Here is an 18,547-nt window from a genome sequence, read left to right as displayed (position 1 = left end):
GTTGGGCGTCTGACTCTTGATTTCAGCTCAGGTCATGATCCCAGGGTCACAGGATCAAGCTCCCCCATCCCCATTGGACTCCACACTGAGCCTGCTTAAGATTCTCTATCTCCCTCTCCCCAGTTCACACTCTTTTTCTCTAAAAAATTTTTAAAAATATATTTTAAAGTGACCACTTGTAAGCTGTTGTAAATAGGTATTGAAGTTCATCATTTTCATGGCCCTTTTAATTTTCAATGCTTCCTTGCCATCTCCTTTATTTTCTGTCTTGTTTCATATGCAATATGTTTTCTTAGACCCCTGGGTTTGGAAGACAGATTAGTGGAAAAAGAAATTCTATAACTATTATTTTTTAAAATTAAATGTCAAGAACAGAATGACTCTCCTAGTTGAACCAAGGATTTCAGAACATTTTATTGTCATTGTCCCATCCTTTTCCATAGACTCCAGACAAACACCAGTCTTTTCAGGCTTTTAAAGTTGTCATCTGGGGCTTTAAATCCCAACTTGTTGTCTCATAAATTTTTGTGACAATGCATACCTTCTCTTTGAATATATTTTACTTTTGCATAAAGTTTTATTTTTTCTTTTTTGAGAGACAGCATATGCACGCATTTGAGCAGGTGAGAAGCAGAGGGAGGAGAAAGAGAATATTAATCAGGCTCCACAACTTGGGCTCGATCTCATGACCATGAGATCATGACCTACACCAAAATCTAGAGTTGGAGGCTTAACTGACTGAGTCACGCAGGCGCCCCTGCGTACAATTTTAAAACTGGATTCACAACAATAATTTAGACATCTCTTTTTAAATTGGCTTCAGTGCTAATTGCCTATCTTTTATAACATTACTTTCTCCAAATACTTGATTTGATTTTCAGTAAAACAAACTGTGCTCATTGGTTGCACCTAATAGGTTTTAACCTTATTGGGTTTTAGTTTCCTTGCAATCCCTCCATATTTCATTTGCATTTTTGCATACCATATTTCATTTTCATCTCTGCCTGTTCTCATTCTCTTCTGATTTGTAAAAGCCATGGTTCCTTGCCCTCTTCAGAGCATTCCAGTCTCCTAAAATATTTTTTTAGATCCAGCTGGAAGAGTTCATTTATTTTCATTCTGTATGCTATTCTTTGCACCCTTCTCTTGCATTTTCCTTAGTTCCTTTCTGTTTTACTCTTTACTCATTCTCAGAGAAGGAAGCATTCTACAGATTTGATGCTTGTCAAATAACAGGTCCTGGATCTGATTCTCACCGAATGCTAAATTAACAGTGGCAGGTAGATATGCACACGTCTCAGGTGACATCAGGTTTCCAGAATATATTATCCTAGGGTAACTCTACTTGAATTTTATTTTCCTCTTAGTGCTAAGACAATTTCTACTTTTTGGAATTATCACAATACTTCACAAAATGATCAAAACTTCTCAACATTTCATAAGCATCTTAATAGATCTATATTCTTTATTCATCAATGTGAAATCCAATATATATCCATTGCATCAATTCCTTATATCCTTAAAATTCTTTACATACTCACTTGTTGTCGTCACTCAACAAGTGACATACTCACTTGTTGTTGAAGATTGATAGAGATACATTTGCCACTGCAGTTGTTTTGACAACTTTTATTTATTTTAGTATTTATGTTTTAGAATAAAAATATTCATGGGTGATATGCCTTCTAACAAATTATATCTCTTAGCGACAGTTAATGCATCATTTAATGTTTCCTGCATTAAATTCTATTTTGTCTAATCTTAATATTGCTCTCCTTTCTTTCTTTGGTTTGCATTTTCCTGGTATATTTATACTCTTTCTTTTTTTTTTTTTAATCCTTTCTGTCCCACTTTGTCTTAAACAGCATATATTTAGAATCAGTTTTTGCCCGATCCATGTCTCTTTGTCTTTTAATAGAAATGATTAAGCCATTCACACTTAATGTGATAACATATTTGACCTCACTTCCATCATCTTATTTTGTACTTTCTTTTTTTATATACCCTTGCTATTTTCTTTATTAGTTGTTATCTTGGCCATACCATTCCAAATCTTTCTCCTAATTTTAAAGTTAAACACCCCATTTGTAGTCCTATATTCATCTACTCTCTTACTTAAAAATGTATTTAGTAATTGATACCTCTCACAGCACAAAATGAGAACTTTAGTATTTCAAGTGCTTTTTCCCCCTGGAGTAATCTCAGTTTTTAGACCCAGATTATTACCATTAAATTTTTCATCTATTTTTTAATTAAGAATTATTTTATATTTTGCATGTTTCATAATCATATTCATAACATTTAAACATTAAATTTGCTCAACTGGTTTCATTATTCACCTCCTATCTTTTATATCACATCAAATCCATCCCCAAATATTAATATTCATTAATTTCCCCGTTGATCAGAATATTTTGAATAAATGCTTTTTTCCCTAAAGGATTTCAGTGGTCTACTTTCTGTGAACTTCTTTTGTCTGACAATATCTTTTTTCCCCTCACATAATACTGACACAGTTCTGGGTCACAATCTTATTACCTCAAAACTCTGTACCTACACATCAACTTCCTTCTGACATTTAGTGTTACAAAATGTTTGACACACGCTTATTTTTTTAAATACTGGGTTTTTTTTCTGATTGCATACCAATAGATTTTTTTATCTTATAAATTAGCAACTTCTACCAGAATATATGTTTAATTTTCCCCAGTACACAATGAATATTTTGAATTGAAATCATAAAAATAGTCTTCTATACTTTTTATAACTCATCTTCCATTTTCTCTTCTCCTGAAAAATTCTATATTTTAATGTTTAATCTGTTGAATTATAGCTTCCATTTTTTTCACTCATTAGTTCGTTTATGTGTTTTCTATCCGAAGTGGAAGAATTTACAGTCATCTTTAGTGGTCTGCTTCCAGTTTAATTCTGCAAAACATTTTTCATTTTATTTTTACTTTTTTAATATTTATTTTATTTTTGAGAGAGAGAGACAGAGTACGAGCGGGGGAGGTGCAGAGAGAGAGGGAGACACAGAACTCGAAGCAGGCTCCAGGCTCCTAGCTGTCAGCACAGAGCCCGACATGAGGCTGGAACTCACAGACTCAGGGACCGTGAGACCATGACCTGAGCCGAAATCGGCTGCCCACCCACCTGAGCCACCCAGGTGCCTCACATTTTTCGTTTTAAAGGAGGAAAAGTTTCCTAATCTCAGATTGCTCTCTTTTGATAGCTCCTGTTACATTCTTTTCAGTCTCTAAATAGAACTTGGAACTGTTTTAAAAACGTTTTCTCCTATTTTTTCAATAGTGTCTATTTTACATGGAGAAATTAGTTTTACATTCTCAGAGGTCTTCCTTATTCTGAACTGCTAAATACTGTTTTCATGAGCTTTGACCATGTGTTGACTGCGAGTGAGTCCCACAGCCCATAGCCATGTGTGCTGGCCAAAGTGTGTCTGAGGAGGCACAGACATGATTGAGATGCTGAGGTGGTGTTTCCCATCACCAACCTGCCTAGTACTATTGTAGTCCCCTGCCACTTAAATACATATGTTTAACTATATTGAGATATAGTATATATTAATATATATTATATACATTGTATGTTATATGTATTATGTATATAACATATTATTATATATCTTTTTTTTAAGTTTATTTATTTATTTTGAGAGAGTGAGAGGCAGAGAGAGAGAGAGAGAGAGAGAGATGGAGAGACAATCCCAAGCAGGCTCCAAGCTGTCAGCACAGAGACCAACATGGGGCTTGAACCCACAAACCATGAGATCATGACCTGAGCCGAAATCAAAAGTCAGATGCTTAACCGACTGAGCCACCCAGGCACCCCCATATATATACCTTTTTAAATGGTGGTAAAATATACATAACATACAATTTATGTTTATTTCTGGTAGTAAAATATACGTGACATAAAATTTACCATTTAACTATTTTCAGGTATACAGCTCAGTGGCATTAAGTACATTCACACTTTTGTGCAACTACCCCCACCATCCATTCACAGAACTTTTTTCATCTTACAAAACTGAAACTCTGTACCGCTACATGAGAACACCTCATTCTTCCCTGGAAACTACCATTTTTAATGGAAACTCCACAGCCCATGGAAACTACCATTCTCTGTACTTTTGACTATACTAAATACCTCCTATGAGTGGAAAAGTACAGTATTTGTCCTTTTGTGACTGGTTTATTTCACTTAGCATAATGTCTTCAAGGTTCATCCATGTTGTAGCATACATGAGAATTCCATTCCCCTTTAAGGATGAACAACATTCCATTGTAGACACATACAACACTTTGCTTATCCATTTGTTCACTGATAGACACTTGGTTGCTTCCACCTTTTGGCTTGTGTGAACAATGCTGCTATAAATTTAGGTGTGCAAATAACTCTTCATGTCCTTGCTTTCAATTCTTTTAGGTATATATCCAGAAGTGGAAATGATAGCTATATGGTATTCCTATTTTTAATTTTTTGAAGAATCATCGTACTGTTTTCCATAGTGGTTTCACCATTTTACAATCTCACCAATAGTGCACAAGGGTTCCAATTCTCACATCTTCATCAACATTTGCTATATTCTTTTCTTTTCTTTTCTTTTTTTTGACAATAGCTATCCTAATGGATATGAAGTAATATCTCATTATGGTTTGATTTGCATTTTCTTAATGATTGGTGATGTCGAGCATCTTTTCATGTACTTATTGGCCATTTGTGTGTCTCCTTTGGAGAAATGCTTTTCAAATCCTTTCTGAAGCGCATTTTTTAATTGGATTATTTGACTTTGTGTTGAGTTTGGGGAGTTCTCTATATATTCTGAATATCAACCCACTTTCAGATATGTGATTTGCAAATAATTTTCTCCCATTGTTTATAGTCCCCGTCACTTTACCCTCAAGAGTTGCTATTGAAATTCTTCTACTAGTTTCCTCTTTTTCATCTCCAGGCCAACTTTTCCTTCCACCCTCGTGACTTATGGGTTGGTTGAGCTTTCCCTTGATTCACTCTCACATATACTCTTTATAATGGACTGTCACATTTTTTTTAAGTATACTTATTTATTTTGAGAAAGAGAGAGCAAGCACAAGGGAGGGGCAGAAAGCGAGGGAAAGAGAGAATCCCAAGAAGTCTCTGCACTATTGTCACAGAGCCCGACATGGGGCTCAGTCTCATGAAATGTGAGATCACGACCTGAGCAGAAATCAAGAGTCGGACTCTCAACTGACTGAGCCGCCCAGGTGCCAAAATTTTCTGTTGTCAAAATTTTTGACATGTGGGTTACATGGTATCCTTTTTTGGCTGTCAGTACTATAATAAATATCCTCAAATACTTATATATTAATTTGGTCATTTCAATAAACAATTATGGGAGTAGGCATGAGTTAAATGGGTATTCTTCATTTCTTATTTTCAAGGCAGTATTTCTCAAAGGTAGTAAACCTGCACCAGAATCACTCTGAGCCTGAGCATTGGTAAAAAAAAAAAAAAAAAAAAAAAAAAAAATTGCTGGTTCTGGGCCCCTACTCCACATCTCTGAATCAGAATCTCTGATGGATAGTCTCCAGGCAAAAATAAAAATTCAAGAACTGCTAGGTTGATGGCTGCCATGTGAGCACTTGGAAGAGAAAGCAATGATCCCCTGGAACAAACCAAAGTTCACTCAGAAGTCATAGCAGGTGATTCTTACATCTTTTTGACAGGTATATTAGTTATGCAACTCAGAGACAGGATATTTGACAAAGCTTCCCATGAGCCTTGCAGGCATGAAGGAGAAACTGTTGAATGCAAAGACAGGGATAATGTGCATGCGAGATCATGACCGGAGTGCAGTGTCCACCGTGGGTTCTGACATGCCAAAGTAGGTTTTTAGAGAAAGTGTAATGCACCACAGGAGGTTTGCCAGAGAAGTTAAGGAATTAAAAACCCTATAGAAGAATCACTGAGAGAACTTCTTTAGCAATGATTCTTAACCCCGTTGAACACTCGTGTCACTTGAGGGTCCTTAAAAATACTCAGGCCCAGGTCCTAACGCCAGACCAATTAAATTAGCATCTCCAGGAGTAGAACCCAGAACTGACAGGTCTGCAATTCTCTCCAGTTGATTTTAATGTTCAACCGAAGTTGAGAACCACTGATCTAGAGAAAAGGACCTTGATTACAAATTTGTGACGCTCCAATGTGGAAGAGGAAGACAAAAAAAAAAAAAAAATCCATGCTTGATAATTCACCTGGCAGAAGTGACACTGAGAGTCTAGATGAGTCAGCAAATGGCTACTGGCATAGCTCACCTACCAAGCCCAGACTCTCAGTGCTGTGAGAAACTTCCTTCCCTTATCGAAGAGGCATGGATCTCTTTGACAGGAATCTTTCAGATATTGGCAATACGTATACCAAGATAAATGAAAACCGACTCCCACAATCTCATCAGCTCTTGTGGTTTCACTTGCCACTTATACTGATGATTCCCTAATCTGGGTCTCTAGCCACATAGCTCATCTGTCAACTACATCTCCACCTGGATCTCTCACTGACTCTTAAAATGGAACGTGCTCCAAACTGAATCATTATTAACCCTGTCTTTTCCCCTGTTCCTTGGTTCTCATGGTCACTGGAACCACTACCCTTCCAGGCACACAAGGTAGAAGCCCGAGAGCTACACTTGACTCATGTGCCTCCCTCACTCCCTCCACATCCACTTAATTACAAGTTCTTTCCTGATTCCTTCCTTCCATCTGTCCCACCTTGTTCAGTCCTCATATTACCTAAATTCCCATGGAAGCCTCCCAATGGGCAGCCCTGCTTCCTGTCTTCTCCCCTCCCAACACTGCAGCTAGAAGGATTGCTCTAATGTTAAAATCTGAGCACGTCAGTTCCCACTTATATTTTCCCAGTGGCCCTCCACTTTCTATGAGAAAAGATCTACATTCTCTTGGTTGACAGACAAGACCCAAGTGCCCACATTTCCAGTCTCACCTCCCATCACTTCTTGAATCACAGTGTGCTCCAGCAACACGGAGCTGCAGACAAGAACTGCCTCTGAGCCATTGCTTACAGTTTCCTCTATTATCCACATTCACTTCTTCACTTCTACCCATCCTTTGAATTTCAAGTGAAGCTCATCTACTCCAGAGAGTAACGCCTGACCTCCTTGGTCTAATACTTTCCTAGGCTTGGGAGGTGACCCCTCCTCTAGAATCTCATCTAAAGATAATGGTACACAATTTCTGGCTCTGTTCCATCCAGTTCCCAGAAAACTGGTTGGTCTTATCCCCAGCAACTACTCCTACACCTAGCACAGAGGGGATGTTCAGTATATATTTGCTGATCTAATGTTAGTCAAGTGATTGGGCGAATTTCCTCAGGAATGCACTTGCCAATAATTTGCATGATTTAAGAATTAGGAACAATGGAAGCTTTGGGGTACAGAGGGAATTTCCCCAGCTACAGGAACATGTAACTACTGATTCCTAATGATTGATCAAAATCACTCTGTGATCAGCCAAAGGCTGCTGGACATCCTGGCATGAGAAAAAGGAGGGGACCAACTTCCACAGTGGGTGTCCTGGGGTCAGATTCTGAGGATCATGGACATATTTGCTGATGAAACTTTGGGTTGACAAAAGTGGGAAACTGGATGCGAACACCCACCCCACTTTGCATAGACCTCAAGGATTCTGGAAGGAATCTTCTAGTCCTTGCAGAGACTAAAACAGCTTTCTGTAGCTCTACTTTAACTGAAATACAGGGACACTGAGGCAGCTAGTAAAATGCTGTGGGCCACCATATAAGAGCAGAGAAGTGGAGAAATACAGCAAGGAATGAAAACATCTGGGCCAAACATTTCAAGCATGTCAGCATCTAAGGGTCAAAGTGGCCTTGCTGACCTCTGGCTACTTGGAACTTTCATACCAGATCAGCCATGAGGGAAGCAACAACTCAGTTTCTGTGTAGATGACACTGTTTATGCCTTAAGTGAGGAGAGAACTGTCTATGCAGACCACCCAGAAAAGCAAGGTGCGCCCAAATGGCCAGCTGCACAGATGGGTCTGGAGTTTGTCAGCTGTGTGCCATTGAGTTTTACCTGTCCTCCCTTTTCTTGCCATAGTACACTCTTCGAGATCCATCCCATGGCCTCTGCTTTGACAAAATCATACTACTGAAATATGGTGGGTGATGTCTGTGCTGATTGTCTCACACTTGTGATTGGAATCAGGAGAGCTCATGGATATCAGCACAGTGTTTTCTCCTAAGTGTGGTACACATGCAAAGAACGGTTACTATTATTATGAGTTTTATTATTTCTTTTAAAAAGTCTTTTCTTACATGAACTTTTCTCTCTGTGCCCCTGTTCTGCCTTGAAGACCTTGTACAACTTGGAAAACAAGAGCCCTTAATGTCTCCCTTACTTTCTCCTTTTAAATCACAATGCCAGGAAAGAAAGATTTTCACTGAGGTATCAATGACTTACAAGGTTAATTCCAAGAGCAAAGTGGACACTTCCTATCAAAAACAAAGGCTGTGTGCTCCTTCAGAAATGAAGATGAGGAGAAGCTGTGCCCTGGGAAAAGCACTGGGGAAGAGTGGGAGACCTCAGCTCATGTTCCTGTCTTGGATGTGTGACCCCAAGCAGGATACTTCCTCTCTCGATGCAGGATTCCTCACTTTAAGATGAAAGCCTGGGATCAGGTTCTCTCTAGTCTCCTTCCCTGAGTTCATCTTCTATGATACTAGAGACTCTTAGATCTGCCTCAAATGAATACAAGTCTTTTGGCCTAACTGAATAATATCCTAGGGTTCTAAGACAACATGCAATTGAGACCACTGGACCACTCTCCTTAACCTATTCAGAATCATAAAGTTAGCCACTATCACCACCACCACCATTACCTCCAGAGCAAAGAAAGTTCTATTTTTTAAATACGAAATACAATGTATTTCTTAAGTTGAGGGGCTGACGTTAAACCCCAGGGAATATTCTAGAATAGGATGTGTAATTATATTTTAGGACTGAAGTTGTGATCTCTAAGAACTAACAAGGGTTAACTGAAATTTAGGTTATGTCAGAATAACAAAATAACTTCTTTGACAAAGTTATTGGCAGGCAGATCAGGGAAATACCAGTGATAAGGAGTATCTGGACTTTATCAAAACCTTGTAAGATTCCTTTGATAATTTCTTGAAAAAGATGAAGAAATATGGGCTGGGTAATAGTATAAAAAGTTGCATAAACTTTCTGAAAGAGTGCTGGTTACTTATTGAATTAACATCTATCTTTAGGGAGCATATAGAATGCCTCAGATCCTATAATATTCATCATTTTTATCGATGACTTAGTTGAAGAGGTCATGCTCATCAGATTTGGGGATGACAGGAAGCCAGCTGGAAGGAACAGCAAATACACTGGGTAACAGATTCAAAGCCGAAATATTTGGGCTAGTTGGCATGGAAGACAAAATTGAACAAGATAAAATGAGTAATAAATGCAAGGGCTCCAGCTTCAGGTCCCAGGGAGCCTCTGCACGAGCATGGGGGTGTGAGGCAGGTGATACACTTCAAGAGGAAGTTTAAAAGAGAGTTGTTGGTTTTTTTTTCAGTTGGTACTAAGCCCAACAGGTTATTATGGATATAGATCCCTAATTCAACCTTACAAAGTTTTAACAGAAATATGAAATGTGAAATGAAGGAGGTAATCATCTCTATTTGGTATTAATTAAGCCTCCCTTGAAATTTTGTATTTTATTCCTTAAGAACAAAGACAGAAAAACTGGAGCAAGGATGGTAACTATAGTTAAGACACTGAAGCCAATGGCCTATGGGGCAGGTGGAGCTGTGCAAAGGGCACAGGGAGGCTGGGGCCGGATCGTGCCATGAATTGGCTGTGAGATCCTAGCCAAGCCAATATTTCCCTCAGAGCTGGTGAGAGAACTCCCTAGGGAGAAGCATGGATGCTGGTGGTGGGTTCATTTGCTCTCCTCGGTTTTGCCCTCTGGTCAGATTATGCTATAGGTGGGTTCTTTTCTCCCTTGTCACTCATCCAGGGACAAGACCCTTAAGCCCCCAACCCCAAAATTTTACACTTAATATTCTATTAACATTTGTAAATTATACCAATTTCTTCCCTTGGGAAACCTTCAAAAATACCCCTCTTTGGGGGCACCTGGGTGGCTCAGTTGGTGAAGCGTCTGACTTCAGCTCCGGTCATGATCTCACAGTTTATGAGTTTGAGCCCTGCGTGGGGCTCTGTGCTGACAGCTCAGATCCTGGAGCCTGCTTCAGATTCTGTGTCTCCCTCTCTCTCTGCCCCTCCTCCCCCCTAAAATAAATAAACAGTAAAAAGTATTTTAAAAAATACCCTTCCTTTGGCTTCCAGGGAAGTAAAGCTGATGGCAGTTCACATCTACATTACCCCACACAACATTTACTGAGGTAAGCAAAAGGCTTAAGGCAAAAGGCTCTGAAATCACAGGACCCTGAGTTAAAACTCAGCCTCTCCTATTAGCTTCGTGAGTGCTTACCTAGACTTCCCTGAGACTTAGTTTTCCTGTCTGTAGAACAGGGTTAATACCAGGCTCATAATGATACGAAGATTAAGTGAGACAACGCATGTACAAAATATAGCACAATGTAGAGCACAGAGTAGGTGCCCAATAAATAGTATTCCAATATTACTACTACATTTACTACCACTATCCCTCCTCTTTCTTTCTCCCTACTCCCATTCTCCTTTGGAAGCCAGGAATTTCCAGATGAACATTCTATAGGAAATGTTCTATATGAGCATTTTCTTTCCTTTTAAAAAAATGTTTCTTTATTTTGAGAGACAGCATGCTACACGAGCGAGGGAGGGGCAGAGAGGCAGAGAGAGAATCCCAAGCAGGTTCCACTCTGTCAGCACAGAGCCTAATGCGGGGCTCGATCCCATGAACTATAAGATCATGACCTGAGCTGATACCTAGTCAGTCGCTTAACTGACTGACCACCCAGGTGCCCCATACATGCATTTTCTATTATGGTAGCCAGAAGGTATATGTACGCACTACGAATATGACTCATGTGATTGAAAAATGGAATGTTAAATTTTGTTTAATTTTAATGAATTAACTGCAAATGGAAATACTCCCATGTGGAAATAGCACAGCTCAAGACACCTTGCTGGTATGTTTCTGAGACTGCCTGGCCAGAGCAAATAAAGATGCATGGAACAAGAAATGCACATAAAGCACCCAGTACAGTCCCTGGAAATCTCTCTTATTTCTTCATTTACCACATTTAATTGTCTATAGCGCATAAGTTCTACCTCAGATGCTGGCGGTACGGTGAGAGCTGTACCTTCAAAGAGCTCACAATTTAGAGAGGGGTATGCAGGTAAGTGATTTAGCCATAGCGAGGCAAGTGTGTGCACAGGTGCTATGGGTGAAGGGGGGACAGGTCTCTACCTCAGATGAGCAGTCAGGGGAGCCTTCCCAGAAGGATGGTTTAAGATCTGAGCAGTCTTATGTAGATTTCATAGTGGGGACTCAATTAATATTTATGCAATTTACAACAACAGACTATATTCCAGGGCTATGAAACCCAGTGCTGGAGGTGGTGGCTATGAGGCAAACACTGTCTTATGGAAAACTCATACCTAGGGCCAACTTGTTGTCTTCAAAAATGTCCCCTTTGTGTCTTTTTGTATTGTCTAATTCTGTTTCTCTTCTGCAGCCATATCTTCTTCACCTGAGGACATTTTTTCAGATGATGAATATAACCTTATTTTTTATTGCTTTATTTGTAGTCACTAAGCATAACTGATTTGGTAGGGGGCAGGGGGGCAGATGCACTCTGTTACATATAAGATAACATCAACTCCTACTGTGGTTTTGTTCTGGAATTCTGATACTTCGTACAAACAAATGACTCTCTGAACATGGCCAGTATGTGAAGAAACTGTTACAGATTGGTTGGACTGGCTGAATCTGGCTGTGACAGTGACACACATTAACAGAAGTAAGAGTTATTCTAATTACTTCTACAGAGAAGTAGGATCTTTTGCACATTTCCACATTTTACACAATGTTTGATTTGCCCAAGTCTAATATATGACCTCTAGCCAGAGAATTCTGCAACTGACAGCGGCTCACATAAAAGCAGGTAGAGCTTTATACTGTATGGTTTCCATAATCACATGTGTGTGGATAAGGCTGGATGATACCTGTGATTCCTTCTCCCAGGAGGCCAGGGGGATGCTCGTGTGGGGTGGTTTGGTCATGTGAGGCCCTTGGTCTGTTTGAGTCTCTAGAGGTCACCTGCTTTGACTGTGGCCGAGTTGCCTCTGATGGATGAAAGTGTAAATTAGTGTAGCCTTTTCAAAAAGCAGCTTGTCCTGTATATCAGGAGTCTCGAAACATTCATGCCCTTTGGCCCAGTGATTCTGCTTCTGGGAATCTATCCAAAGAAAGTATTTGGAAACGTGTGCAGCAGGGATGTTGTGCAGAGTTATTCGTAGCTGCTAAATGACTAACAGTGTAATAATATACAGCCATGAAAATGATGTTCACGAAGGACTTTTGCTATAACACTAATGGGGGTGTGTGTGTAGAGAAGCAATAGTTACAGAGGTTAAGCAACCACCCAGGACCCAGACAGCCTGGATTTAAATCTTGGGTCTGCCTCTTACTAGTGATGTGGTGTGGGCAAGTCTCCTGAACTCTATGGGGTTGATTATAATACTTGCCACAGAAAGTCTTCTGAGGATTAAATGACACAATGAATATAAAACACTCAGCACCTAAAATATACAGTTACTAGATACTCAATGTTGGCTCACTATAGATTATATGATTTCAAGGCATAAAAATGGCTAGTAAAGAAATATGCCAATATAGTAACAGTGTGGAAATGGGTGGTGGAATCATGAGTGGTTTGACCCTTTGCACACTTTCCAACTTCCCAAACTTTCTGCATCCAACATGAATTACTTTCACACTGAAAGGGTATATCATAAAAGATGTAATACAATAAGATTTTTTCAAAAGAATTTATCACAACAAAATTGTACTTCTCTCTTCCTACCCACCCCTTCCAAGGCAGGAGCTGGGGGCAGCCTCCTCCCCCAGGGATTAGCAGGAGAGGGAAAGCCTGCTGGTGTGTGGGTTCTTCCTCCCGCAGAGCCTCAGGCGTGCACAGCTGGGACCTCTGAGTGGCACCTGTTGAAAGTGCTCCATGTAGTGGGGGGGAAGGGGGGAGAGTTGGAACTGGTGTCCTTAGTAGTTCCTCCTATTTCTGAGAGTCTAGATTCCAAGATGCTCTGATATTTATCATTTTCGTCCCATGTCTTGATTGATCTGAACCAAACACTGAACTGAAAGTGTAAGGTGGGAAAGACTCATCTACTTGCATCCCATCCCCAGACCCCTCCTAGAAAAATACCTGAAATAATGCCTACCGTGCTACACATAAACTAAGGGTGGCAAAGGAAAGACTTAGATCAGAGATACAACAGGGAAGTTAGCTTAGTTCCTGCTGCTTTATTTAATGAGTATAATTTATATTCAGAACGGAATCTCTGCCAAATACAGCCCTTTCAACAAGACAAACGGCAAAATCCCTCCCACGTTCGGACATATCCCTGGAACGAGGGGGTAGGTTATGAAGCACAAAGTAGGGGTGTGAGAGGGTATGCGTGTGTATGTGTGTATGTGTGTGTGTATGTGTGTGTGTGTGTGTGTATGTGTGTGTGTGTGTGTGTACGTGACCAAACTGCGATGACATCTGCCCCTTCGATCTAACGTCCTTCACTGACAACGAGGGTGCCCTGTGCTCCAGCAAATGGGCCGTATTCTACACAAAGCATCTCAGGCACGGAAATCGCGAATTCGTTCTCCCCATTGGAACCTGAGGGGCAGTTCCCAGCCCTAGGTCCTGACCGCTGTCCCTCATCAGTGACTACCCCCGGTCCACATCTCCAGACCCAAGGCGCGCGGCCCCCAGACCCCGAAATGAAAGAATGACCAACAGCGCTCCCCGGCCCTCCCGGGACAGCGAGGTCATCGTATGCTAATGAAGCCAGAGGAGCGGGCCGCGCCTGCCCGGGAGCGCGTCGCGTCGGCGGGTTCTCAGCTCTCCCGCGCGCCACTGCGGCGCAGCCACAAATCACCGCGCGCTGCCGCTGCCGCAGACCCTCGGCCGCGGGGAGGGGGCGTCGTGGCCGCCACTGTGAGTGCCGCAGCTGGATCACTCACATCTGGGGACGCCTCCTCGCTCCCTTCGCAGGCTTTCCACTGCAGTGATGGCGGGGGTGCGGGCGGCGCCTCAGAGTCACCTGTAGGGCTTTTCGGAACTCCGCCGCCCCCTCCGCAAATTCTAGTTCATCCGTCCAGAGAAAGAAAATGTCAGAATATGCAAGGTGAGATGGACCAGTGGAGTTCTGCAAAGCCCCACAGGTGCTACGAGATGCGCGCCCTTCAGGACGCAAACACACACACGGACACACATGTGGTGACTCAGAGACTAAACAGGTCGGCTTTATATTCTCTCCCATCCCTCCTCTCCCTCCCTAGCTTGTATTTGTCAAGGTGTCCGCGCGCTCTCCAGCCTCCCTTCAAGCTCCCCTAGCCCAGAGGCTCTGCGGACTGTCCCAAAGTCCTGGAACCCCGCGGGACGGCCAGAGGCTTTGGCGACCAGACGTCAGTAAAAGTATCCCCGCTCCTCGCCGCCCTTGGGCACCCTGGCGCGCGAAGTGGCTACCAACGAAGCAAAGTACACCTAGAAGGGGGGAATCTGGCCAGCTGCTGGAGCCAAGTGCCCGGAGCAACGCTGCCTCCCGCCCGCACACCTTTGGGGCGTGCAAGCTCTTCCCAGTCGAAGCGAGAGGCGATGCCCCTGTGCCGCTCCCGCGCCCTCAGCCTCCCAGGGGTGCATCTCCTCCTGCAGGGGCTTTGCTGCAGGTGGCACCACCAGGGTGGGCGCAGTGTCCTCCCCCGCCGCTCCCTTCCCGGGCCGCGCGACCGGCGCCCGCTCCGCGCTCCTTTTCCAAGTTGTGGCCGCCCGCGCCCGCGAGCCCGAGCCCCCTCTGCCGCGCCGGCCGCCGTCTTACCTCACCATGCAACACTTGGTTGCGCGGTTCCCCGGGGCGCTCCTTCCTCGGGGCTTATTCCCTTACTTGGGAGGAAAGAGGAACCGAGAGGCAGGAAGGGGGGCCGGGGCTGTGGTCTGGGCGCCTTCCCGCCAGCGCAGCCCTCTCGGGGAAGGGGACGGCCCGAGCGGGCGCCGCGGGGCTGGGGCGGCGGGACGGGGGCTAGGCAGCGCCGGGTCCTGCGCCTGCTCGCGTATCCGCCGCCCCAAAGCAGTGCGTCCCGGCTGCCCGCTACTACGGCACTGCGGCGCCCCGCCCCTAGCCGCTCCGCGAGTCCGGCTGCCACTCTCCCGCGGAGCCCTGCCCCCGGGCGCAGAGCCCGCCCCGCACCCCCGCGCGCGCGCGCACACACACACGCGCCACACACAAACACGCGCGCACGCGCGCGCCACGCACACACGTGAATGCGGATCGGCTCGCTGCGACCCCGAGTCCCTTTGGCGCAACTTGGGCGCGCGCGCCGTTGGGGCTCTTCTCTCCGAGAGGGCTTAGGTCGGGGAAGACCAGTTAGAAGCTTAGGGGTTCCGGGAGGATGCAGCAGAGGTGGGCTGCGCGGGGCGCCAGAGGCCAGCTGACTCCGGGCACCGAGGACAACCGTTCGACAAATCGAATACCCACTGGGCATTTCCACATCCCAACCAAAGTCTAGGCTGCCTTAATATCCGACCAAATCAGAGAGGGGGAAATGCAAATTAAAAGTCAACAAGTTCTCTCCGTTTCCTGGGAACTCAGTGTCTCTAACCTGCAAATCCCTGCCCCGGCCCGGAGCACGTTTTCTGACAGCTCTGGCCGTTGGTGGCAGGAGATTGATCGGTGCCTGTTCAATCTGAAAAGATTTCCCCCTCTGCGACTATTGTGGGGACCACCGCAGCCCGCCAGCGCTGACCTCTGATGGCCAGATCAGGTTTCAGGACTCAGAGTTGTTAATTCCCTTTCTCCTTTGCTTTTGGTTGACTGCGGACTGTTTTCCCGCACACCAAACAGACTGCTTCTCCTTTTAAAAATGTAGGAAAGTACAGAAAAGGGGCAGGGAGTGAGGGGTAAGGGATAACGGCCAGCACTGGCCACGGCACCCCGAGTTCTTGCTTCTTTTTCCATGACGTGCATGTCCACATGGGGTGGTGGTGGTGGTAGTGACACTATCTTAGGCATGTCACGCCAGCAGGATGACTTCTGTCCATTTCACACCACATTTAGAGTCATCGGGAGGTTGGACTCTCATTTGTAAAATATGTAGAGTTTACCATTTTCCACAGCTGAGAATTCTTTTCCGCCAGCAGGCAGTGAAGGTCCTGGGGTCAGGACTGCAGCCAAGAAAAGCTTTCTGCAGATGCAGAGGCGCCAAGGGGCCTTGGGTGTCTGGGCATTTGGGGTAGAAGCCTCAGACATGAACGTCAAACAGCTCTGAGGACCCTGATGATCAGTGTCCATATTAGACCATCTGCAGGCAGGCTGATGGGACAGATGAGGAAGTGAGGTTCAGAGATTTCCCTGCAAGGTTCCACGGGGCAGTGAAGGCAGAGCCAATACCAGAACCCCATGTTCACACTTCATCCTATCATTCACCAGTCACACTTCATTCTATCACCCTGTTTGGTTCTCAATGCTCCCTTTTAGCTAGACTGATCTAATCCTAGTGAGGGTGCTCTTGGAGTTTTTCTTTTATCTTTTCTTGTTTCCCTTTCACTCACTGACTCATTCATTTCACAACTATGTATTAAGCTCCTACTGTGACTTCAGGCACTTTCCCTTGACTCTAATCCTGGGCTTTCCTTTGGAAGAAAGGAGAACCTAAAGACAGAAAAGGCTTAGAACTGTCCCTGTCCCTGGTAGAGGAGAAGGCTGGTCACAGGCTTACTGTGTATATTTTCACAGTGCTAGGTTGGAGGGATGTGAAAGACACGATCCTTGCCTTCTGAACTGCATTATTTGTGGAGGAAAACACTCACATGCATGTCACAAATAAAAATATTCTTGCTCTGTCTATTCCTGACTCCTTCTAAAGAAGGCACAACTGAGGGAGAGCTTATATTTGGCCGAGCATCATGATGAATTTGGGGATGCATTCTTTCAGGTAGAGGGTTTGCCTATTAGAGCAGGAAGGGAATACACTGGATGGGAAGAATGGAGAAGACATGAAAAGATAGTATGGAGGCCTGACTTGATCTGGGAGCTCACTGAGGAAGACTCAGGAGAAGAACTCCCTGAACAAAGATTTGGAGAACAGAAGTGCTTATGCTTACAGAGATTGGTAAATAGTTTGCTGAGAGAGGGGGATAGTGGGGTGGGGGAGGGGCGCTATGAAGTCTCTGCTGTGCACCCTTCTCATAACACAAATCATTTGTAGAGGCAATATTGTTCCACAATTTGTGAGTGGGCCCCTTTGGGGAACTCAGGGTGGAGCTGAGTTCAGCATCTGGGTTGATGCAGGGTGAGCACAGAGAAGCCTGTGTTGGACAGAGGGCTTGAAGGCAGCTGGCCACTAGGCTGCACGCTAATAAAATGTGGGGGAAGGGTTGTAACACAGGTCAAAGCAATGTGGAAGGCAGGGAGGGCTGGGGGTAGGAAGAAGCACCAAGAAGAATGGTTATCTTCACTGAGACATCAGGAAGAAGGTAAGATTTGTGTTTGAAGGGGTAGTGGGAATCTGACACAAAGATCAGCAGGACAAGGGCATCCTAGGCCGAGGGCAAGCAAAAGCATAGGAGAAGGACAATCCATGGGGAGTTCTGGGCCTTCAGTACAGGAAAGGAAAGTTGGGACCCTATTGTAGAGGGCCCCCACGTGCCCTGCCCATGAGGTAGACTTCAGGCCATGAGTAATGAGGAGCTCTCAAAGGGCGACATTTTTTGTTGTTCTTGTTTGGTTTTGATAGGGAAGGGGCTGGGAAGTAAGCTGGGAAGCCTCTGATGCCAGCTTTCCCAAGAAGGGCCTTCCCCGTCAAAATAGAGAGTAGGGGAGGGCCTGGGCAAGGGAGATCCCATTGCTGCCCTCATGAGGAACCGGAGCCCGGGTGGTACCTGGGGCTCACAGCACAGGACACCCAGATGAGGGGCTAAAGTCCAGCCATGCTCCACTGGCCCAGCCTTACACCCTGGCAGGGCTGTGTCTGCCTGGAGAAAGGGATGCCTTCTCCCTCATTTGCACAGAGGCTTGGTGTGGGCTGACAGAGGCACTGGTTGCTGAATTGTCTTTGCAAAGGCTGAAGCCACAGGGAAACAAGGGAGGATTTTTTGAGCATTTGCTGTGTGTGCAAATGCAAGGTAAAGTGGAAAGAGTCTTGAAGGCAGGAGTAGCCACGAGCCAGATCATGTCTCTGCTCTGCAGTGACACTCCAAGATGTGCCACAGGATAGAGGAAGAAGGTTGCTTCTTCCCCTCAGAGCATCTGCAATCTGTGCTATAA

The 18,547-nt window shown here is 44.2% G+C and overlaps 1 protein-coding gene across 10 annotated transcripts in view; it reads right to left on the bottom strand.

The window, feature by feature from the left end:
* DGKG (diacylglycerol kinase gamma) overlaps positions 1-15,406 on the bottom strand; it is a 214,136-nt gene extending 198,730 nt beyond the window's left edge. For 9 of the 10 annotated variants that reach the window (XR_008422496.1, XR_002084023.2, XR_002084021.2 and 6 more), the window contains exon 1: positions 15,104-15,405. The gene's annotated coding sequence lies outside the window, so the exon portion shown is untranslated. Of the gene's footprint in view, positions 1-15,103 lie in introns of all 10 variants that reach the window. The other variant, XR_002084030.2, reaches the window with a different exon arrangement.
* Between the last annotated feature and the right edge of the window lie 3,141 nt (positions 15,407-18,547).

The sequence above is a fragment of the Panthera pardus genome, unplaced genomic scaffold, assembly GCF_024362965.1.
Source record: "Panthera pardus isolate Hobbes unplaced genomic scaffold, ASM2436296v1 HiC_scaffold_16, whole genome shotgun sequence".
Lineage (NCBI taxonomy): Eukaryota > Metazoa > Chordata > Mammalia > Carnivora > Felidae > Panthera > Panthera pardus.
This window is presented reverse-complemented; position numbering and strand designations above follow the sequence as displayed.